Source organism: Hyla sarda, unplaced genomic scaffold (genome assembly GCF_029499605.1).
Source record: "Hyla sarda isolate aHylSar1 unplaced genomic scaffold, aHylSar1.hap1 scaffold_1356, whole genome shotgun sequence".
In the NCBI taxonomy this organism is placed as follows: Eukaryota; Metazoa; Chordata; class Amphibia; order Anura; family Hylidae; genus Hyla; species Hyla sarda.
In genome coordinates this window covers 45,740-69,716 of record NW_026607983.1, presented here as the reverse complement: position 1 = coordinate 69,716, position 23,977 = coordinate 45,740, and the positions used below count along the sequence as shown (strand labels likewise).

The following is a 23,977-nucleotide window of genomic DNA, read 5'->3' as shown; positions in this document are numbered from 1 at the left end:
TCTGAGGGTTCAAGATGGATGCAACAATCTCCTGTTGCTTCTATGAAGGCCGTAATAGACGACATCACCAAACAGCTCCATAGTCACATACACAGCAAAGGAGAGATGTTGTTTACACCTAGTGATGTCAGTGGTATTGAGTGACATCACAGCACAGTGCTAAGGCTCCTGGGCCTGGACACAGCAGCGGCTGCAATATCTCAACGGAGAATACGTTTATATCTATGTGTGTGTGTGCGCATATATATATATATATATATATATATATATATATATATATATATTTCTCCGCCGAAATCACTTTTAAACCCATTTCCACCTTTTTTTCCCTTCTCTTCCTCTTACTTTTTTTTCACGTTTTTTAACGTTTTTCTCCTTTTCGCCTCTTTTCTGGGCGTATTATTCTTCTTTTTCTTCTTTTTTTTCGTCTAATGCATACCCCATCAGTGCAGCAATGCTTATTCAATACCGCCAGCAGATGGAGACACTGGGGGATAATTTTCTAAGGATTTATACTGATTTTTCCTGTCTGAATTTGTCGCACAGAAAGTTGCAGGCCAAATATGTGTGACATTTCTGCGACTTTAGCTTCTAGAGCATTTTTACAACATTATACATAGGTGCTGAATACATAAAAAGCGACTGTTCAGCGACAGACAAGTCGCATCGGCTGAAAGTAGGCCAGAATGTCAGTCCATGTTGGAGCAGGTTTAGATACAGTCTAAAGCATAGATCTCAAAGTCTGTGCACAGAATTTAGCAAGGGCCTCGCACCTTCTGATGCATCAGGTAGGTGCACAATAGCATAGCCTAACCCTCTGTACTTTGGTCTATATTGATGCGGGACATAGACAGCCAGCTGATGACCAATCCATTAGTGCAATGGATGGCTGGAAGCATTTGTCTTTGCCTTTGCAATACCACAGAAGCAATGCATGGTCAATGTACAGCAATGACACACCTGTGTGAACAGCCAGGAGACCCCCCCCCCCCATGTTATGTTACATAGTTACATAGTTAGTACGGTCGAAAAAAGACATATGTCCATCACGTTCAACCAGGGAATTAAGGGGTAGGGGTGTGGCGCGATATTGGGGAAGGGATGAGATTTTATATTTCTTCATAAGCATTAATCTTATTTTGTCAATTAGGAACATTCAGCACCCACCCGCTATCAAGGCAGCTGCCTATCATGTCATGCCCTACCTGCACAGGTGTGCTGGCTACTCAAATGATCCAATTAAGGAGGCCATTTAGTCAGCAGCAGCAGAAGTCCTGTGCCTGGACGCTCCAACAGGGGCCAGACACAAGCAGAAGCAGAAGAAGCAGAAGCAGCAGAAGCAGCAGCAGCACCACCTTTTGTTTATTGGCTGCAGCAGCAGCAAGGCCCACAGGGCTGGCTAGCTGGCTAGCCAGCAAGCAGGTAGCAATGAAAGTAGGAATCTTTCTTTTTAACCCTGTAAGGGGGTGGTGCACTGTACCCGAAGATACTGCCATATCGGGTCAATGCATAGGGCGACGGAAGCAAGCTTCGAAATCGGCCCCCGTTCTCAAAAATCCATTTAATATATGGTCCCCAGATAGGGGACGTATCAGATATTAAACTGATAAGAACAGATACTACACTTGATCTTAGCCAAAAGGCCGAGAAGCGATAACCGTGAAAGGGGCGGGCCCAACAAGGTCCCCTTCATGGGCACTATCACTGCTTGCTGTCAGGGAGGCTGCCAGACAATTTTCCATGCACACTCTGGGCTGGGGGGCAGTCAACCACCAGTACACACAGCAGAACCTAAACCCATACCATTATTGCTAAGCAGCAAGACAGGGGCCCATTGCACTCCCACGGGGCCTTTTTAAATGCAATCCATAACCCGGATTTGCCAGGAACCCTTCTTACTCCTCCTACTTGCATGTGACACTGGGCTTAGGATCTGCATAGGAAACACACACACAAGCACACACCTACCTTTGTTGCCTGCAGATGCCTCCTTGGCTGTCCCCAAACGGTATCAAACCAACACCCACGGGAAGCTGTAAGCATAGAGGACATGCCTGCACCCCATTGGACTTACCTGTGTGGGTTAAATCCGGGTTATTTGACAACCTATGGCGGTGATGGTTCTGCTCAGGCAGAGCAGTGCTGATGCTCCTCATAAAGCTGTCGCTGCTGTGAAGGTTCTAGGTGACATCACAAATCCCTTTGGTTACATACACAACAAAGCTGGGTTGTTGTTGTTTACACTCTGCAAGGCCTGTGGAAGTGAGTGACATCATAGCACTGTAGTTCTGAGGGTTCAAGATGGATGCAACAATCTCCTGTTGCTTCTATGAAGGCCGTAATAGACGACATCACCAAACAGCTCCATAGTCACATACACAGCAAAGGAGAGATGTTGTTTACACCTAGTGATGTCAGTGGTATTGAGTGACATCACAGCACAGTGCTAAGGCTCCTGGGCCTGGACACAGCAGCGGCTGCAATATCTCAACGGAGAATACGTTTATATCTATGTGTGTGTGTGCGCATATATATATATATATATATATATATATATATATATATATATATATTTCTCCGCCGAAATCACTTTTAAACCCATTTCCACCTTTTTTTCCCTTCTCTTCCTCTTACTTTTTTTTCACGTTTTTTTACGTTTTTCTCCTTTTCGCCTCTTTTCTGGGCGTATTATTCTTCTTTTTCTTCTTTTTTTTCGTCTAATGCATACCCCATCAGTGCAGCAATGCTTATTCAATACCGCCAGCAGATGGAGACACTGGGGGATAATTTTCTAAGGATTTATACTGATTTTTCCTGTCTGAATTTGTCGCACAGAAAGTTGCAGGCCAAATATGTGTGACATTTCTGCGACTTTAGCTTCTAGAGCATTTTTACAACATTATACATAGGTGCTGAATACATAAAAAGCGACTGTTCAGCGACAGACAAGTCGCATCGGCTGAAAGTAGGCCAGAATGTCAGTCCATGTTGGAGCAGGTTTAGATACAGTCTAAAGCATAGATCTCAAAGTCTGTGCACAGAATTTAGCAAGGGCCTCGCACCTTCTGATGCATCAGGTAGGTGCACAATAGCATAGCCTAACCCTCTGTACTTTGGTCTATATTGATGCGGGACATAGACAGCCAGCTGATGACCAATCCATTAGTGCAATGGATGGCTGGAAGCATTTGTCTTTGCCTTTGCAATACCACAGAAGCAATGCATGGTCAATGTACAGCAATGACACACCTGTGTGAACAGCCAGGAGACCCCCCCCCCCCCATGTTATGTTACATAGTTACATTAGTTAGTACGGTCGAAAAAAGACATATGTCCATCACGTTCAACCAGGGAATTAAGGGGTAGGGGTGTGGCGCGATATTGGGGAAGGGATGAGATTTTATATTTCTTCATAAGCATTAATCTTATTTTGTCAATTAGGAACATTCAGCACCCACCCGCTATCAAGGCAGCTGCCTATCATGTCATGCCCTACCTGCACAGGTGTGCTGGCTACTCAAATGATCCAATTAAGGAGGCCATTTAGTCAGCAGCAGCAGAAGTCCTGTGCCTGGACGCTCCAACAGGGGCCAGACACAAGCAGAAGCAGAAGCAGCAGAAGCAGCAGCAGCACCACCTTTTGTTTATTGGCTGCAGCAGCAGCAAGGCCCACAGGGCTGGCTAGCTGGCTAGCCAGCAAGCAGGTAGCAATGAAAGTAGGAATCTTTCTTTTTAACCCTGTAAGGGGGTGGTGCACTGTACCCGAAGATACTGCCATATCGGGTCAATGCATAGGGCGACGGAAGCAAGCTTCGAAATCGGCCCCCGTTCTCAAAAATCCATTTAATATATGGTCCCCAGATAGGGGACGTATCAGATATTAAACTGATAAGAACAGATACTACACTTGATCTTAGCCAAAAGGCCGAGAAGCGATAACCGTGAAAGGGGCGGGCCCAACAAGGTCCCCTTCATGGGCACTATCACTGCTTGCTGTCAGGGAGGCTGCCAGACAATTTTCCATGCACACTCTGGGCTGGGGGGCAGTCAACCACCAGTACACACAGCAGAACCTAAACCCATACCATTATTGCTAAGCAGCAAGACAGGGGCCCATTGCACTCCCACGGGGCCTTTTTAAATGCAATCCATAACCCGGATTTGCCAGGAACCCTTCTTACTCCTCCTACTTGCATGTGACACTGGGCTTAGGATCTGCATAGGAAACACACACACAAGCACACACCTACCTTTGTTGCCTGCAGATGCCTCCTTGGCTGTCCCCAAACGGTATCAAACCAACACCCACGGGAAGCTGTAAGCATAGAGGACATGCCTGCACCCCATTGGACTTACCTGTGTGGGTTAAATCCGGGTTATTTGACAACCTATGGCGGTGATGGTTCTGCTCAGGCAGAGCAGTGCTGATGCTCCTCATAAAGCTGTCGCTGCTGTGAAGGTTCTAGGTGACATCACAAATCCCTTTGGTTACATACACAACAAAGCTGGGTTGTTGTTGTTTACACTCTGCAAGGCCTGTGGAAGTGAGTGACATCATAGCACTGTAGTTCTGAGGGTTCAAGATGGATGCAACAATCTCCTGTTGCTTCTATGAAGGCCGTAATAGACGACATCACCAAACAGCTCCATAGTCACATACACAGCAAAGGAGAGATGTTGTTTACACCTAGTGATGTCAGTGGTATTGAGTGACATCACAGCACAGTGCTAAGGCTCCTGGGCCTGGACACAGCAGCGGCTGCAATATCTCAACGGAGAATACGTTTATATCTATGTGTGTGTGTGCGCATATATATATATATATATATATATATATATATATATATATATATATTTCTCCGCCGAAATCACTTTTAAACCCATTTCCACCTTTTTTTCCCTTCTCTTCCTCTTACTTTTTTTTCACGTTTTTTTACGTTTTTCTCCTTTTCGCCTCTTTTCTGGGCGTATTATTCTTCTTTTTCTTCTTTTTTTTCGTCTAATGCATACCCCATCAGTGCAGCAATGCTTATTCAATACCGCCAGCAGATGGAGACACTGGGGGATAATTTTCTAAGGATTTATACTGATTTTTCCTGTCTGAATTTGTCGCACAGAAAGTTGCAGGCCAAATATGTGTGACATTTCTGCGACTTTAGCTTCTAGAGCATTTTTACAACATTATACATAGGTGCTGAATACATAAAAAGCGACTGTTCAGCGACAGACAAGTCGCATCGGCTGAAAGTAGGCCAGAATGTCAGTCCATGTTGGAGCAGGTTTAGATACAGTCTAAAGCATAGATCTCAAAGTCTGTGCACAGAATTTAGCAAGGGCCTCGCACCTTCTGATGCATCAGGTAGGTGCACAATAGCATAGCCTAACCCTCTGTACTTTGGTCTATATTGATGCGGGACATAGACAGCCAGCTGATGACCAATCCATTAGTGCAATGGATGGCTGGAAGCATTTGTCTTTGCCTTTGCAATACCACAGAAGCAATGCATGGTCAATGTACAGCAATGACACACCTGTGTGAACAGCCAGGAGACCCCCCCCCCCCCATGTTATGTTACATAGTTACATAGTTAGTACGGTCGAAAAAAGACATATGTCCATCACGTTCAACCAGGGAATTAAGGGGTAGGGGTGTGGCGCGATATTGGGGAAGGGATGAGATTTTATATTTCTTCATAAGCATTAATCTTATTTTGTCAATTAGGAACATTCAGCACCCACCCGCTATCAAGGCAGCTGCCTATCATGTCATGCCCTACCTGCACAGGTGTGCTGGCTACTCAAATGATCCAATTAAGGAGGCCATTTAGTCAGCAGCAGCAGAAGTCCTGTGCCTGGACGCTCCAACAGGGGCCAGACACAAGCAGAAGCAGAAGCAGCAGAAGCAGCAGCAGCACCACCTTTTGTTTATTGGCTGCAGCAGCAGCAAGGCCCACAGGGCTGGCTAGCTGGCTAGCCAGCAAGCAGGTAGCAATGAAAGTAGGAATCTTTCTTTTTAACCCTGTAAGGGGGTGGTGCACTGTACCCGAAGATACTGCCATATCGGGTCAATGCATAGGGCGACGGAAGCAAGCTTCGAAATCGGCCCCCGTTCTCAAAAATCCATTTAATATATGGTCCCCAGATAGGGGACGTATCAGATATTAAACTGATAAGAACAGATACTACACTTGATCTTAGCCAAAAGGCCGAGAAGCGATAACCGTGAAAGGGGCGGGCCCAACAAGGTCCCCTTCATGGGCACTATCACTGCTTGCTGTCAGGGAGGCTGCCAGACAATTTTCCATGCACACTCTGGGCTGGGGGGCAGTCAACCACCAGTACACACAGCAGAACCTAAACCCATACCATTATTGCTAAGCAGCAAGACAGGGGCCCATTGCACTCCCACGGGGCCTTTTTAAATGCAATCCATAACCCGGATTTGCCAGGAACCCTTCTTACTCCTCCTACTTGCATGTGACACTGGGCTTAGGATCTGCATAGGAAACACACACACAAGCACACACCTACCTTTGTTGCCTGCAGATGCCTCCTTGGCTGTCCCCAAACGGTATCAAACCAACACCCACGGGAAGCTGTAAGCATAGAGGACATGCCTGCACCCCATTGGACTTACCTGTGTGGGTTAAATCCGGGTTATTTGACAACCTATGGCGGTGATGGTTCTGCTCAGGCAGAGCAGTGCTGATGCTCCTCATAAAGCTGTCGCTGCTGTGAAGGTTCTAGGTGACATCACAAATCCCTTTGGTTACATACACAACAAAGCTGGGTTGTTGTTGTTTACACTCTGCAAGGCCTGTGGAAGTGAGTGACATCATAGCACTGTAGTTCTGAGGGTTCAAGATGGATGCAACAATCTCCTGTTGCTTCTATGAAGGCCGTAATAGACGACATCACCAAACAGCTCCATAGTCACATACACAGCAAAGGAGAGATGTTGTTTACACCTAGTGATGTCAGTGGTATTGAGTGACATCACAGCACAGTGCTAAGGCTCCTGGGCCTGGACACAGCAGCGGCTGCAATATCTCAACGGAGAATACGTTTATATCTATGTGTGTGTGTGCGCATATATATATATATATATATATATATATATATATATATATATATTTCTCCGCCGAAATCACTTTTAAACCCATTTCCACCTTTTTTTCCCTTCTCTTCCTCTTACTTTTTTTTCACGTTTTTTTACGTTTTTCTCCTTTTCGCCTCTTTTCTGGGCGTATTATTCTTCTTTTTCTTCTTTTTTTTCGTCTAATGCATACCCCATCAGTGCAGCAATGCTTATTCAATACCGCCAGCAGATGGAGACACTGGGGGATAATTTTCTAAGGATTTATACTGATTTTTCCTGTCTGAATTTGTCGCACAGAAAGTTGCAGGCCAAATATGTGTGACATTTCTGCGACTTTAGCTTCTAGAGCATTTTTACAACATTATACATAGGTGCTGAATACATAAAAAGCGACTGTTCAGCGACAGACAAGTCGCATCGGCTGAAAGTAGGCCAGAATGTCAGTCCATGTTGGAGCAGGTTTAGATACAGTCTAAAGCATAGATCTCAAAGTCTGTGCACAGAATTTAGCAAGGGCCTCGCACCTTCTGATGCATCAGGTAGGTGCACAATAGCATAGCCTAACCCTCTGTACTTTGGTCTATATTGATGCGGGACATAGACAGCCAGCTGATGACCAATCCATTAGTGCAATGGATGGCTGGAAGCATTTGTCTTTGCCTTTGCAATACCACAGAAGCAATGCATGGTCAATGTACAGCAATGACACACCTGTGTGAACAGCCAGGAGACCCCCCCCCCCCCCATGTTATGTTACATAGTTACATAGTTAGTACGGTCGAAAAAAGACATATGTCCATCACGTTCAACCAGGGAATTAAGGGGTAGGGGTGTGGCGCGATATTGGGGAAGGGATGAGATTTTATATTTCTTCATAAGCATTAATCTTATTTTGTCAATTAGGAACATTCAGCACCCACCCGCTATCAAGGCAGCTGCCTATCATGTCATGCCCTACCTGCACAGGTGTGCTGGCTACTCAAATGATCCAATTAAGGAGGCCATTTAGTCAGCAGCAGCAGAAGTCCTGTGCCTGGACGCTCCAACAGGGGCCAGACACAAGCAGAAGCAGAAGCAGCAGAAGCAGCAGCAGCACCACCTTTTGTTTATTGGCTGCAGCAGCAGCAAGGCCCACAGGGCTGGCTAGCTGGCTAGCCAGCAAGCAGGTAGCAATGAAAGTAGGAATCTTTCTTTTTAACCCTGTAAGGGGGTGGTGCACTGTACCCGAAGATACTGCCATATCGGGTCAATGCATAGGGCGACGGAAGCAAGCTTCGAAATCGGCCCCCGTTCTCAAAAATCCATTTAATATATGGTCCCCAGATAGGGGACGTATCAGATATTAAACTGATAAGAACAGATACTACACTTGATCTTAGCCAAAAGGCCGAGAAGCGATAACCGTGAAAGGGGCGGGCCCAACAAGGTCCCCTTCATGGGCACTATCACTGCTTGCTGTCAGGGAGGCTGCCAGACAATTTTCCATGCACACTCTGGGCTGGGGGGCAGTCAACCACCAGTACACACAGCAGAACCTAAACCCATACCATTATTGCTAAGCAGCAAGACAGGGGCCCATTGCACTCCCACGGGGCCTTTTTAAATGCAATCCATAACCCGGATTTGCCAGGAACCCTTCTTACTCCTCCTACTTGCATGTGACACTGGGCTTAGGATCTGCATAGGAAACACACACACAAGCACACACCTACCTTTGTTGCCTGCAGATGCCTCCTTGGCTGTCCCCAAACGGTATCAAACCAACACCCACGGGAAGCTGTAAGCATAGAGGACATGCCTGCACCCCATTGGACTTACCTGTGTGGGTTAAATCCGGGTTATTTGACAACCTATGGCGGTGATGGTTCTGCTCAGGCAGAGCAGTGCTGATGCTCCTCATAAAGCTGTCGCTGCTGTGAAGGTTCTAGGTGACATCACAAATCCCTTTGGTTACATACACAACAAAGCTGGGTTGTTGTTGTTTACACTCTGCAAGGCCTGTGGAAGTGAGTGACATCATAGCACTGTAGTTCTGAGGGTTCAAGATGGATGCAACAATCTCCTGTTGCTTCTATGAAGGCCGTAATAGACGACATCACCAAACAGCTCCATAGTCACATACACAGCAAAGGAGAGATGTTGTTTACACCTAGTGATGTCAGTGGTATTGAGTGACATCACAGCACATGCTAAGGCTCCTGGGCCTGGACACAGCAGCGGCTGCAATATCTCAACGGAGAATACGTTTATATCTATGTGTGTGTGTGCGCATATATATATATATATATATATATATATATATATATATATATATATATATTCTCCGCCGAAATCACTTTTAAACCCATTTCCACCTTTTTTTCCCTTCTCTTCCTCTTACTTTTTTTTCACGTTTTTTTACGTTTTTCTCCTTTTCGCCTCTTTTCTGGGCGTATTATTCTTCTTTTTCTTCTTTTTTTTCGTCTAATGCATACCCCATCAGTGCAGCAATGCTTATTCAATACCGCCAGCAGATGGAGACACTGGGGGATAATTTTCTAAGGATTTATACTGATTTTTCCTGTCTGAATTTGTCGCACAGAAAGTTGCAGGCCAAATATGTGTGACATTTCTGCGACTTTAGCTTCTAGAGCATTTTTACAACATTATACATAGGTGCTGAATACATAAAAAGCGACTGTTCAGCGACAGACAAGTCGCATCGGCTGAAAGTAGGCCAGAATGTCAGTCCATGTTGGAGCAGGTTTAGATACAGTCTAAAGCATAGATCTCAAAGTCTGTGCACAGAATTTAGCAAGGGCCTCGCACCTTCTGATGCATCAGGTAGGTGCACAATAGCATAGCCTAACCCTCTGTACTTTGGTCTATATTGATGCGGGACATAGACAGCCAGCTGATGACCAATCCATTAGTGCAATGGATGGCTGGAAGCATTTGTCTTTGCCTTTGCAATACCACAGAAGCAATGCATGGTCAATGTACAGCAATGACACACCTGTGTGAACAGCCAGGAGACCCCCCCCCCCATGTTATGTTACATAGTTACATAGTTAGTACGGTCGAAAAAAGACATATGTCCATCACGTTCAACCAGGGAATTAAGGGGTAGGGGTGTGGCGCGATATTGGGGAAGGGATGAGATTTTATATTTCTTCATAAGCATTAATCTTATTTTGTCAATTAGGAACATTCAGCACCCACCCGCTATCAAGGCAGCTGCCTATCATGTCATGCCCTACCTGCACAGGTGTGCTGGCTACTCAAATGATCCAATTAAGGAGGCCATTTAGTCAGCAGCAGCAGAAGTCCTGTGCCTGGACGCTCCAACAGGGGCCAGACACAAGCAGAAGCAGAAGCAGCAGAAGCAGCAGCAGCACCACCTTTTGTTTATTGGCTGCAGCAGCAGCAAGGCCCACAGGGCTGGCTAGCTGGCTAGCCAGCAAGCAGGTAGCAATGAAAGTAGGAATCTTTCTTTTTAACCCTGTAAGGGGGTGGTGCACTGTACCCGAAGATACTGCCATATCGGGTCAATGCATAGGGCGACGGAAGCAAGCTTCGAAATCGGCCCCCGTTCTCAAAAATCCATTTAATATATGGTCCCCAGATAGGGGACGTATCAGATATTAAACTGATAAGAACAGATACTACACTTGATCTTAGCCAAAAGGCCGAGAAGCGATAACCGTGAAAGGGGCGGGCCCAACAAGGTCCCCTTCATGGGCACTATCACTGCTTGCTGTCAGGGAGGCTGCCAGACAATTTTCCATGCACACTCTGGGCTGGGGGGCAGTCAACCACCAGTACACACAGCAGAACCTAAACCCATACCATTATTGCTAAGCAGCAAGACAGGGGCCCATTGCACTCCCACGGGGCCTTTTTAAATGCAATCCATAACCCGGATTTGCCAGGAACCCTTCTTACTCCTCCTACTTGCATGTGACACTGGGCTTAGGATCTGCATAGGAAACACACACACAAGCACACACCTACCTTTGTTGCCTGCAGATGCCTCCTTGGCTGTCCCCAAACGGTATCAAACCAACACCCACGGGAAGCTGTAAGCATAGAGGACATGCCTGCACCCCATTGGACTTACCTGTGTGGGTTAAATCCGGGTTATTTGACAACCTATGGCGGTGATGGTTCTGCTCAGGCAGAGCAGTGCTGATGCTCCTCATAAAGCTGTCGCTGCTGTGAAGGTTCTAGGTGACATCACAAATCCCTTTGGTTACATACACAACAAAGCTGGGTTGTTGTTGTTTACACTCTGCAAGGCCTGTGGAAGTGAGTGACATCATAGCACTGTAGTTCTGAGGGTTCAAGATGGATGCAACAATCTCCTGTTGCTTCTATGAAGGCCGTAATAGACGACATCACCAAACAGCTCCATAGTCACATACACAGCAAAGGAGAGATGTTGTTTACACCTAGTGATGTCAGTGGTATTGAGTGACATCACAGCACAGTGCTAAGGCTCCTGGGCCTGGACACAGCAGCGGCTGCAATATCTCAACGGAGAATACGTTTATATCTATGTGTGTGTGTGCGCATATATATATATATATATATATATATATATATATATATATATATATTTCTCCGCCGAAATCACTTTTAAACCCATTTCCACCTTTTTTTCCCTTCTCTTCCTCTTACTTTTTTTTCACGTTTTTTTACGTTTTTCTCCTTTTCGCCTCTTTTCTGGGCGTATTATTCTTCTTTTTCTTCTTTTTTTTCGTCTAATGCATACCCCATCAGTGCAGCAATGCTTATTCAATACCGCCAGCAGATGGAGACACTGGGGGATAATTTTCTAAGGATTTATACTGATTTTTCCTGTCTGAATTTGTCGCACAGAAAGTTGCAGGCCAAATATGTGTGACATTTCTGCGACTTTAGCTTCTAGAGCATTTTTACAACATTATACATAGGTGCTGAATACATAAAAAGCGACTGTTCAGCGACAGACAAGTCGCATCGGCTGAAAGTAGGCCAGAATGTCAGTCCATGTTGGAGCAGGTTTAGATACAGTCTAAAGCATAGATCTCAAAGTCTGTGCACAGAATTTAGCAAGGGCCTCGCACCTTCTGATGCATCAGGTAGGTGCACAATAGCATAGCCTAACCCTCTGTACTTTGGTCTATATTGATGCGGGACATAGACAGCCAGCTGATGACCAATCCATTAGTGCAATGGATGGCTGGAAGCATTTGTCTTTGCCTTTGCAATACCACAGAAGCAATGCATGGTCAATGTACAGCAATGACACACCTGTGTGAACAGCCAGGAGACCCCCCCCCCCCCATGTTATGTTACATAGTTACATAGTTAGTACGGTCGAAAAAAGACATATGTCCATCACGTTCAACCAGGGAATTAAGGGGTAGGGGTGTGGCGCGATATTGGGGAAGGGATGAGATTTTATATTTCTTCATAAGCATTAATCTTATTTTGTCAATTAGGAACATTCAGCACCCACCCGCTATCAAGGCAGCTGCCTATCATGTCATGCCCTACCTGCACAGGTGTGCTGGCTACTCAAATGATCCAATTAAGGAGGCCATTTAGTCAGCAGCAGCAGAAGTCCTGTGCCTGGACGCTCCAACAGGGGCCAGACACAAGCAGAAGCAGAAGCAGCAGAAGCAGCAGCAGCACCACCTTTTGTTTATTGGCTGCAGCAGCAGCAAGGCCCACAGGGCTGGCTAGCTGGCTAGCCAGCAAGCAGGTAGCAATGAAAGTAGGAATCTTTCTTTTTAACCCTGTAAGGGGGTGGTGCACTGTACCCGAAGATACTGCCATATCGGGTCAATGCATAGGGCGACGGAAGCAAGCTTCGAAATCGGCCCCCGTTCTCAAAAATCCATTTAATATATGGTCCCCAGATAGGGGACGTATCAGATATTAAACTGATAAGAACAGATACTACACTTGATCTTAGCCAAAAGGCCGAGAAGCGATAACCGTGAAAGGGGCGGGCCCAACAAGGTCCCCTTCATGGGCACTATCACTGCTTGCTGTCAGGGAGGCTGCCAGACAATTTTCCATGCACACTCTGGGCTGGGGGGCAGTCAACCACCAGTACACACAGCAGAACCTAAACCCATACCATTATTGCTAAGCAGCAAGACAGGGGCCCATTGCACTCCCACGGGGCCTTTTTAAATGCAATCCATAACCCGGATTTGCCAGGAACCCTTCTTACTCCTCCTACTTGCATGTGACACTGGGCTTAGGATCTGCATAGGAAACACACACACAAGCACACACCTACCTTTGTTGCCTGCAGATGCCTCCTTGGCTGTCCCCAAACGGTATCAAACCAACACCCACGGGAAGCTGTAAGCATAGAGGACATGCCTGCACCCCATTGGACTTACCTGTGTGGGTTAAATCCGGGTTATTTGACAACCTATGGCGGTGATGGTTCTGCTCAGGCAGAGCAGTGCTGATGCTCCTCATAAAGCTGTCGCTGCTGTGAAGGTTCTAGGTGACATCACAAATCCCTTTGGTTACATACACAACAAAGCTGGGTTGTTGTTGTTTACACTCTGCAAGGCCTGTGGAAGTGAGTGACATCATAGCACTGTAGTTCTGAGGGTTCAAGATGGATGCAACAATCTCCTGTTGCTTCTATGAAGGCCGTAATAGACGACATCACCAAACAGCTCCATAGTCACATACACAGCAAAGGAGAGATGTTGTTTACACCTAGTGATGTCAGTGGTATTGAGTGACATCACAGCACAGTGCTAAGGCTCCTGGGCCTGGACACAGCAGCGGCTGCAATATCTCAACGGAGAATACGTTTATATCTATGTGTGTGTGTGCGCATATATATATATATATATATATATATATATATATATATATATATTTCTCCGCCGAAATCACTTTTAAACCCATTTCCACCTTTTTTTCCCTTCTCTTCCTCTTACTTTTTTTTCACGTTTTTTTACGTTTTTCTCCTTTTCGCCTCTTTTCTGGGCGTATTATTCTTCTTTTTCTTCTTTTTTTTCGTCTAATGCATACCCCATCAGTGCAGCAATGCTTATTCAATACCGCCAGCAGATGGAGACACTGGGGGATAATTTTCTAAGGATTTATACTGATTTTTCCTGTCTGAATTTGTCGCACAGAAAGTTGCAGGCCAAATATGTGTGACATTTCTGCGACTTTAGCTTCTAGAGCATTTTTACAACATTATACATAGGTGCTGAATACATAAAAAGCGACTGTTCAGCGACAGACAAGTCGCATCGGCTGAAAGTAGGCCAGAATGTCAGTCCATGTTGGAGCAGGTTTAGATACAGTCTAAAGCATAGATCTCAAAGTCTGTGCACAGAATTTAGCAAGGGCCTCGCACCTTCTGATGCATCAGGTAGGTGCACAATAGCATAGCCTAACCCTCTGTACTTTGGTCTATATTGATGCGGGACATAGACAGCCAGCTGATGACCAATCCATTAGTGCAATGGATGGCTGGAAGCATTTGTCTTTGCCTTTGCAATACCACAGAAGCAATGCATGGTCAATGTACAGCAATGACACACCTGTGTGAACAGCCAGGAGACCCCCCCCCCCCCCATGTTATGTTACATAGTTACATAGTTAGTACGGTCGAAAAAAGACATATGTCCATCACGTTCAACCAGGGAATTAAGGGGTAGCGGTGTGGCGCGATATTGGGGAAGGGATGAGATTTTATATTTCTTCATAAGCATTAATCTTATTTTGTCAATTAGGAACATTCAGCACCCACCCGCTATCAAGGCAGCTGCCTATCATGTCATGCCCTACCTGCACAGGTGTGCTGGCTACTCAAATGATCCAATTAAGGAGGCCATTTAGTCAGCAGCAGCAGAAGTCCTGTGCCTGGACGCTCCAACAGGGGCCAGACACAAGCAGAAGCAGAAGCAGCAGAAGCAGCAGCAGCACCACCTTTTGTTTATTGGCTGCAGCAGCAGCAAGGCCCACAGGGCTGGCTAGCTGGCTAGCCAGCAAGCAGGTAGCAATGAAAGTAGGAATCTTTCTTTTTAACCCTGTAAGGGGGTGGTGCACTGTACCCGAAGATACTGCCATATCGGGTCAATGCATAGGGCGACGGAAGCAAGCTTCGAAATCGGCCCCCGTTCTCAAAAATCCATTTAATATATGGTCCCCAGATAGGGGACGTATCAGATATTAAACTGATAAGAACAGATACTACACTTGATCTTAGCCAAAAGGCCGAGAAGCGATAACCGTGAAAGGGGCGGGCCCAACAAGGTCCCCTTCATGGGCACTATCACTGCTTGCTGTCAGGGAGGCTGCCAGACAATTTTCCATGCACACTCTGGGCTGGGGGGCAGTCAACCACCAGTACACACAGCAGAACCTAAACCCATACCATTATTGCTAAGCAGCAAGACAGGGGCCCATTGCACTCCCACGGGGCCTTTTTAAATGCAATCCATAACCCGGATTTGCCAGGAACCCTTCTTACTCCTCCTACTTGCATGTGACACTGGGCTTAGGATCTGCATAGGAAACACACACACAAGCACACACCTACCTTTGTTGCCTGCAGATGCCTCCTTGGCTGTCCCCAAACGGTATCAAACCAACACCCACGGGAAGCTGTAAGCATAGAGGACATGCCTGCACCCCATTGGACTTACCTGTGTGGGTTAAATCCGGGTTATTTGACAACCTATGGCGGTGATGGTTCTGCTCAGGCAGAGCAGTGCTGATGCTCCTCATAAAGCTGTCGCTGCTGTGAAGGTTCTAGGTGACATCACAAATCCCTTTGGTTACATACACAACAAAGCTGGGTTGTTGTTGTTTACACTCTGCAAGGCCTGTGGAAGTGAGTGACATCATAGCACTGTAGTTCTGAGGGTTCAAGATGGATGCAACAATCTCCTGTTGCTTCTATGAAGGCCGTAATAGACGACATCACCAAACAGCTCCATAGTCACATACACAGCAAAGGAGAGATGTTGTTTACACCTAGTGATGTCAGTGGTATTGAGTGACATCACAGCACAGTGCTAAGGCTCCTGGGCCTGGACACAGCAGCGGCTGCAATATCTCAACGGAGAATACGTTTATATCTATGTGTGTGTGTGCGCATATATATATATATATATATATATATATATATATATATATATATATATATATTTCTCCGCCGAAATCACTTTTAAACCCATTTCCACCTTTTTTTCCCTTCTCTTCCTCTTACTTTTTTTTCACGTTTTTTTACGTTTTTCTCCTTTTCGCCTCTTTTCTGGGCGTATTATTCTTCTTTTTCTTCTTTTTTTTCGTCTAATGCATACCCCATCAGTGCAGCAATGCTTATTCAATACCGCCAGCAGATGGAGACACTGGGGGATAATTTTCTAAGGATTTATACTGATTTTTCCTGTCTGAATTTGTCGCACAGAAAGTTGCAGGCCAAATATGTGTGACATTTCTGCGACTTTAGCTTCTAGAGCATTTTTACAACATTATACATAGGTGCTGAATACATAAAAAGCGACTGTTCAGCGACAGACAAGTCGCATCGGCTGAAAGTAGGCCAGAATGTCAGTCCATGTTGGAGCAGGTTTAGATACAGTCTAAAGCATAGATCTCAAAGTCTGTGCACAGAATTTAGCAAGGGCCTCGCACCTTCTGATGCATCAGGTAGGTGCACAATAGCATAGCCTAACCCTCTGTACTTTGGTCTATATTGATGCGGGACATAGACAGCCAGCTGATGACCAATCCATTAGTGCAATGGATGGCTGGAAGCATTTGTCTTTGCCTTTGCAATACCACAGAAGCAATGCATGGTCAATGTACAGCAATGACACACCTGTGTGAACAGCCAGGAGACCCCCCCCCCCCCATGTTATGTTACATAGTTACATAGTTAGTACGGTCGAAAAAAGACATATGTCCATCACGTTCAACCAGGGAATTAAGGGGTAGGGGTGTGGCGCGATATTGGGGAAGGGATGAGATTTTATATTTCTTCATAAGCATTAATCTTATTTTGTCAATTAGGAACATTCAGCACCCACCCGCTATCAAGGCAGCTGCCTATCATGTCATGCCCTACCTGCACAGGTGTGCTGGCTACTCAAATGATCCAATTAAGGAGGCCATTTAGTCAGCAGCAGCAGAAGTCCTGTGCCTGGACGCTCCAACAGGGGCCAGACACAAGCAGAAGCAGAAGCAGCAGAAGCAGCAGCAGCACCACCTTTTGTTTATTGGCTGCAGCAGCAGCAAGGCCCACAGGGCTGGCTAGCTGGCTAGCCAGCAAGCAGGTAGCAATGAAAGTAGGAATCTTTCTTTTTAACCCTGTAAGGGGGTGGTGCACTGTACCCGAAGATACTGCCATATCGGGTCAATGCATAGGGCGACGGAAGCAAGCTTCGAAATCGGCCCCCGTTCTCAAAAATCCATTTAATATATGGTCCCCAGATAGGGGACGTATCAGATATTAAACTGATAAGAACAGATACTACACTTGATCTTAGCCAAAAGGCCGAGAAGCGATAACCGTGAAAGGGGCGGGCCCAACAAGGTCCCCTTCATGGGCACTATCACTGCTTGCTGTCAGGGAGGCTGCCAGACAATTTTCCATGCACACTCTGGGCTGGGGGGCAGTCAACCACCAGTACACACAGCAGAACCTAAACCCATACCATTATTGCTAAGCAGCAAGACAGGGGCCCATTGCACTCCCACGGGGCCTTTTTAAATGCAATCCATAACCCGGATTTGCCAGGAACCCTTCTTACTCCTCCTACTTGCATGTGACACTGGGCTTAGGATCTGCATAGGAAACACACACACAAGCACACACCTACCTTTGTTGCCTGCAGATGCCTCCTTGGCTGTCCCCAAACGGTATCAAACCAACACCCACGGGAAGCTGTAAGCATAGAGGACATGCCTGCACCCCATTGGACTTACCTGTGTGGGTTAAATCCGGGTTATTTGACAACCTATGGCGGTGATGGTTCTGCTCAGGCAGAGCAGTGCTGATGCTCCTCATAAAGCTGTCGCTGCTGTGAAGGTTCTAGGTGACATCACAAATCCCTTTGGTTACATACACAACAAAGCTGGGTTGTTGTTGTTTACACTCTGCAAGGCCTGTGGAAGTGAGTGACATCATAGCACTGTAGTTCTGAGGGTTCAAGATGGATGCAACAATCTCCTGTTGCTTCTATGAAGGCCGTAATAGACGACATCACCAAACAGCTCCATAGTCACATACACAGCAAAGGAGAGATGTTGTTTACACCTAGTGATGTCAGTGGTATTGAGTGACATCACAGCACAGTGCTAAGGCTCCTGGGCCTGGACACAGCAGCGGCTGCAATATCTCAACGGAGAATACGTTTATATCTATGTGTGTGTGTGCGCATATATATATATATATATATATATATATATATATATATATATATATTTCTCCGCCGAAATCACTTTTAAACCCATTTCCACCTTTTTTTCCCTTCTCTTCCTCTTACTTTTTTTTCACGTTTTTTTACGTTTTTCTCCTTTTCGCCTCTTTTCTGGGCGTATTATTCTTCTTTTTCTTCTTTTTTTTCGTCTAATGCATACCCCATCAGTGCAGCAATGCTTATTCAATACCGCCAGCAGATGGAGACACTGGGGGATAATTTTCTAAGGATTTATACTGATTTTTCCTGTCTGAATTTGTCGCACAGAAAGTTGCAGGCCAAATATGTGTGACATTTCTGCGACTTTAGCTTCTAGAGCATTTTTACAACATTATACATAGGTGCTGAATACATAAAAAGCGACTGTTCAGCGACAGACAAGTCGCATCGGCTGAAAGTAGGCCAGAATGTCAGTCCATGTTGGAGCAGGTTTAGATACAGTCTAAAGCATAGATCTCAAAGTCTGTGCACAGAATTTAGCAAGGGCCTCGCACCTTCTGATGCATCAGGTAGGTGCACAATAGCATAGCCTAACCCTCTGTACTTTGGTCTATATTGATGCGGGACATAGACAGCCAGCTGATGACCAATCCATTAGTGCAATGGATGGCTGGAAGCATTTGTCTTTGCCTTTGCAATACCACAGAAGCAATGCATGGTCAATGTACAGCAATGACACACCTGTGTGAACAGCCAGGAGACCCCCCCCCCCCCCCATGTTATGTTACATAGTTACATAGTTAGTACGGTCGAAAAAAGACATATGTCCATCACGTTCAACCAGGGAATTAAGGGGTAGGGGTGTGGCGCGATATTGGGGAAGGGATGAGATTTTATATTTCTTCATAAGCATTAATCTTATTTTGTCAATTAGGAACATTCAGCACCCACCCGCTATCAAGGCAGCTGCCTATCATGTCATGCCCTACCTGCACAGGTGTGCTGGCTACTCAAATGATCCAATTAAGGAGGCCATTTAGTCAGCAGCAGCAGAAGTCCTGTGCCTGGACGCTCCAACAGGGGCCAGACACAAGCAGAAGCAGAAGCAGCAGAAGCAGCAGCAGCACCACCTTTTGTTTATTGGCTGCAGCAGCAGCAAGGCCCACAGGGCTGGCTAGCTGGCTAGCCAGCAAGCAGGTAGCAATGAAAGTAGGAATCTTTCTTTTTAACCCTGTAAGGGGGTGGTGCACTGTACCCGAAGATACTGCCATATCGGGTCAATGCATAGGGCGACGGAAGCAAGCTTCGAAATCGGCCCCCGTTCTCAAAAATCCATTTAATATATGGTCCCCAGATAGGGGACGTATCAGATATTAAACTGATAAGAACAGATACTACACTTGATCTTAGCCAAAAGGCCGAGAAGCGATAACCGTGAAAGGGGCGGGCCCAACAAGGTCCCCTTCATGGGCACTATCACTGCTTGCTGTCAGGGAGGCTGCCAGACAATTTTCCATGCACACTCTGGGCTGGGGGGCAGTCAACCACCAGTACACACAGCAGAACCTAAACCCATACCATTATTGCTAAGCAGCAAGACAGGGGCCCATTGCACTCCCACGGGGCCTTTTTAAATGCAATTCATAACCCGGATTTGCCAGGAACCCTTCTTACTCCTCCTACTTGCATGTGACACTGGGCTTAGGATCTGCATAGGAAACACACACACAAGCACACACCTACCTTTGTTGCCTGCAGATGCCTCCTTGGCTGTCCCCAAACGGTATCAAACCAACACCCACGGGAAGCTGTAAGCATAGAGGACATGCCTGCACCCCATTGGACTTACCTGTGTGGGTTAAATCCGGGTTATTTGACAACCTATGGCGGTGATGGTTCTGCTCAGGCAGAGCAGTGCTGATGCTCCTCATAAAGCTGTCGCTGCTGTGAAGGTTCTAGGTGACATCACAAATCCCTTTGGTTACATACACAACAAAGCTGGGTTGTTGTTGTTTACACTCTGCAAGGCCTGTGGAAGTGAGTGACATCATAGCACTGTAGTTCTGAGGGTTCAAGATGGATGCAACAATCTCCTGTTGCTTCTATGAAGGCCGTAATAGACGACATCACCAAACAGCTCCATAGTCACATACACAGCAAAGGAGAGATGTTGTTTACACCTAGTGATGTCAGTGGTATTGAGTGACATCACAGCACAGTGCTAAGGCTCCTGGGCCTGGACACAGCAGCGGCTGCAATATCTCAACGGAGAATACGTTTATATCTATGTGTGTGTGTGCGCATATATATATATATATATATATATATATATATATATATATATATTTCTCCGCCGAAATCACTTTTAAACCCATTTCCACCTTTTTTTCCCTTCTCTTCCTCTTACTTTTTTTTCACGTTTTTTTACGTTTTTCTCCTTTTCGCCTCTTTTCTGGGCGTATTATTCTTCTTTTTCTTCTTTTTTTTCGTCTAATGCATACCCCATCAGTGCAGCAATGCTTATTCAATACCGCCAGCAGATGGAGACACTGGGGGATAATTTTCTAAGGATTTATACTGATTTTTCCTGTCTGAATTTGTCGCACAGAAAGTTGCAGGCCAAATATGTGTGACATTTCTGCGACTTTAGCTTCTAGAGCATTTTTACAACATTATACATAGGTGCTGAATACATAAAAAGCGACTGTTCAGCGACAGACAAGTCGCATCGGCTGAAAGTAGGCCAGAATGTCAGTCCATGTTGGAGCAGGTTTAGATACAGTCTAAAGCATAGATCTCAAAGTCTGTGCACAGAATTTAGCAAGGGCCTCGCACCTTCTGATGCATCAGGTAGGTGCACAATAGCATAGCCTAACCCTCTGTACTTTGGTCTATATTGATGCGGGACATAGACAGCCAGCTGATGACCAATCCATTAGTGCAATGGATGGCTGGAAGCATTTGTCTTTGCCTTTGCAATACCACAGAAGCAATGCATGGTCAATGTACAGCAATGACACACCTGTGTGAACAGCCAGGAGACCCCCCCCCCCCCATGTTATGTTACATAGTTACATAGTTAGTACGGTCGAAAAAAGACATATGTCCATCACGTTCAACCAGGGAATTAAGGGGTAGGGGTGTGGCGCGATATTGGGGAAGGGATGAGATTTTATATTTCTTCATAAGCATTAATCTTATTTTGTCAATTAGGAACATTCAGCACCCACCCGCTATCAAGGCAGCTGCCTATCATGTCATGCCCTACCTGCACAGGTGTGCTGGCTACTCAAATGATCCAATTAAGGAGGCCATTTAGTCAGCAGCAGCAGAAGTCCTGTGCCTGGACGCTCCAACAGGGGCCAGACACAAGCAGAAGCAGAAGCAGCAGAAGCAGCAGCAGCACCACCTTTTGTTTATTGGCTGCAGCAGCAGCAAGGCCCACAGGGCTGGCTAGCTGGCTAGCCAGCAAGCAGGTAGCAATGAAAGTAGGAATCTTTCTTTTTAACCCTGTAAGGGGGTGGTGCACTGTACCCGAAGATACTGCCATATCGGGTCAATGCATAGGGCGACGGAAGCAAGCTTCGAAATCGGCCCCCGTTCTCAAAAATCCATTTAATATATGGTCCCCAGATAGGGGACGTATCAGATATTAAACTGATAAGAACAGATACTACACTTGATCTTAGCCAAAAGGCCGAGAAGCGATAACCGTGAAAGGGGCGGGCCCAACAAGGTCCCCTTCATGGGCACTATCACTGCTTGCTGTCAGGGAGGCTGCCAGACAATTTTCCATGCACACTCTGGGCTGGGGGGCAGTCAACCACCAGTACACACAGCAGAACCTAAACCCATACCATTATTGCTAAGCAGCAAGACAGGGGCCCATTGCACTCCCACGGGGCCTTTTTAAATGCAATCCATAACCCGGATTTGCCAGGAACCCTTCTTACTCCTCCTACTTGCATGTGACACTGGGCTTAGGATCTGCATAGGAAACACACACACAAGCACACACCTACCTTTGTTGCCTGCAGATGCCTCCTTGGCTGTCCCCAAACGGTATCAAACCAACACCCACGGGAAGCTGTAAGCATAGAGGACATGCCTGCACCCCATTGGACTTACCTGTGTGGGTTAAATCCGGGTTATTTGACAACCTATGGCGGTGATGGTTCTGCTCAGGCAGAGCAGTGCTGATGCTCCTCATAAAGCTGTCGCTGCTGTGAAGGTTCTAGGTGACATCACAAATCCCTTTGGTTACATACACAACAAAGCTGGGTTGTTGTTGTTTACACTCTGCAAGGCCTGTGGAAGTGAGTGACATCATAGCACTGTAGTTCTGAGGGTTCAAGATGGATGCAACAATCTCCTGTTGCTTCTATGAAGGCCGTAATAGACGACATCACCAAACAGCTCCATAGTCACATACACAGCAAAGGAGAGATGTTGTTTACACCTAGTGATGTCAGTGGTATTGAGTGACATCACAGCACAGTGCTAAGGCTCCTGGGCCTGGACACAGCAGCGGCTGCAATATCTCAACGGAGAATACGTTTATATCTATGTGTGTGTGTGCGCATATATATATATATATATATATATATATATATATATATATATATTCTCCGCCGAAATCACTTTTAAACCCATTTCCACCTTTTTTTCCCTTCTCTTCCTCTTACTTTTTTTTCACGTTTTTTTACGTTTTTCTCCTTTTCGCCTCTTTTCTGGGCGTATTATTCTTCTTTTTCTTCTTTTTTTTCGTCTAATGCATACCCCATCAGTGCAGCAATGCTTATTCAATACCGCCAGCAGATGGAGACACTGGGGGATAATTTTCTAAGGATTTATACTGATTTTTCCTGTCTGAATTTGTCGCACAGAAAGTTGCAGGCCAAATATGTGTGACATTTCTGCGACTTTAGCTTCTAGAGCATTTTTACAACATTATACATAGGTGCTGAATACATAAAAAGCGACTGTTCAGCGACAGACAAGTCGCATCGGCTGAAAGTAGGCCAGAATGTCAGTCCATGTTGGAGCAGGTTTAGATACAGTCTAAAGCATAGATCTCAAAGTCTGTGCACAGAATTTAGCAAGGGCCTCGCACCTTCTGATGCATCAGGTAGGTGCACAATAGCATAGCCTAACCCTCTGTACTTTGGTCTATATTGATGCGGGACATAGACAGCCAGCTGATGACCAATCCATTAGTGCAATGGATGGCTGGAAGCATTTGTCTTTGCCTTTGCAATACCACAGAAGCAATGCATGGTCAATGTACAGCAATGACACACCTGTGTGAACAGCCAGGAGACCCCCCCCCCCCCATGTTATGTTACATAGTTACATAGTTAGTACGGTCGAAAAAAGACATATGTCCATCACGTTCAACCAGGGAATTAAGGGGTAGGGGTGTGGCGCGATATTGGGGAAGGGATGAGATTTTATATTTCTTCATAAGCATTAATCTTATTTTGTCAATTAGGAACAT

At 45.9% G+C, this 23,977-nt stretch overlaps 10 non-coding genes across 10 annotated transcripts; all 10 read right to left on the bottom strand.

The window, feature by feature from the left end:
• Positions 1 to 1,464: 1,464 nt before the first annotated feature.
• On the bottom strand, positions 1,465 to 1,655 carry LOC130306131 (U2 spliceosomal RNA). The gene has a single exon (XR_008855525.1). It is a non-coding gene; the product is annotated as a U2 spliceosomal RNA (small nuclear RNA).
• A 2,091-nt stretch (positions 1,656 to 3,746) lies between these two features.
• On the bottom strand, positions 3,747 to 3,937 carry LOC130306130 (U2 spliceosomal RNA). The gene has a single exon (XR_008855524.1). It is a non-coding gene; the product is annotated as a U2 spliceosomal RNA (small nuclear RNA).
• Positions 3,938 to 6,027: 2,090 nt separating this feature from the next.
• LOC130306129 (U2 spliceosomal RNA) lies at positions 6,028 to 6,218 on the bottom strand. Its single transcript, XR_008855523.1, has one exon. It is a non-coding gene; the product is annotated as a U2 spliceosomal RNA (small nuclear RNA).
• A 2,089-nt stretch (positions 6,219 to 8,307) lies between these two features.
• On the bottom strand, positions 8,308 to 8,498 carry LOC130306128 (U2 spliceosomal RNA). Its single transcript, XR_008855522.1, has one exon. It is a non-coding gene; the product is annotated as a U2 spliceosomal RNA (small nuclear RNA).
• Positions 8,499 to 10,588: 2,090 nt separating this feature from the next.
• On the bottom strand, positions 10,589 to 10,779 carry LOC130306127 (U2 spliceosomal RNA). Its single transcript, XR_008855521.1, has one exon. It is a non-coding gene; the product is annotated as a U2 spliceosomal RNA (small nuclear RNA).
• A 2,090-nt stretch (positions 10,780 to 12,869) lies between these two features.
• Positions 12,870 to 13,060, bottom strand: LOC130306126 (U2 spliceosomal RNA). The gene has a single exon (XR_008855520.1). It is a non-coding gene; the product is annotated as a U2 spliceosomal RNA (small nuclear RNA).
• Positions 13,061 to 15,149: 2,089 nt separating this feature from the next.
• Positions 15,150 to 15,340, bottom strand: LOC130306124 (U2 spliceosomal RNA). The gene has a single exon (XR_008855518.1). It is a non-coding gene; the product is annotated as a U2 spliceosomal RNA (small nuclear RNA).
• A 2,096-nt stretch (positions 15,341 to 17,436) lies between these two features.
• On the bottom strand, positions 17,437 to 17,627 carry LOC130306123 (U2 spliceosomal RNA). Its single transcript, XR_008855517.1, has one exon. It is a non-coding gene; the product is annotated as a U2 spliceosomal RNA (small nuclear RNA).
• A 2,092-nt stretch (positions 17,628 to 19,719) lies between these two features.
• On the bottom strand, positions 19,720 to 19,910 carry LOC130306122 (U2 spliceosomal RNA). The gene has a single exon (XR_008855516.1). It is a non-coding gene; the product is annotated as a U2 spliceosomal RNA (small nuclear RNA).
• A 2,088-nt stretch (positions 19,911 to 21,998) lies between these two features.
• LOC130306121 (U2 spliceosomal RNA) lies at positions 21,999 to 22,189 on the bottom strand. Its single transcript, XR_008855515.1, has one exon. It is a non-coding gene; the product is annotated as a U2 spliceosomal RNA (small nuclear RNA).
• Positions 22,190 to 23,977: the final 1,788 nt, after the last annotated feature.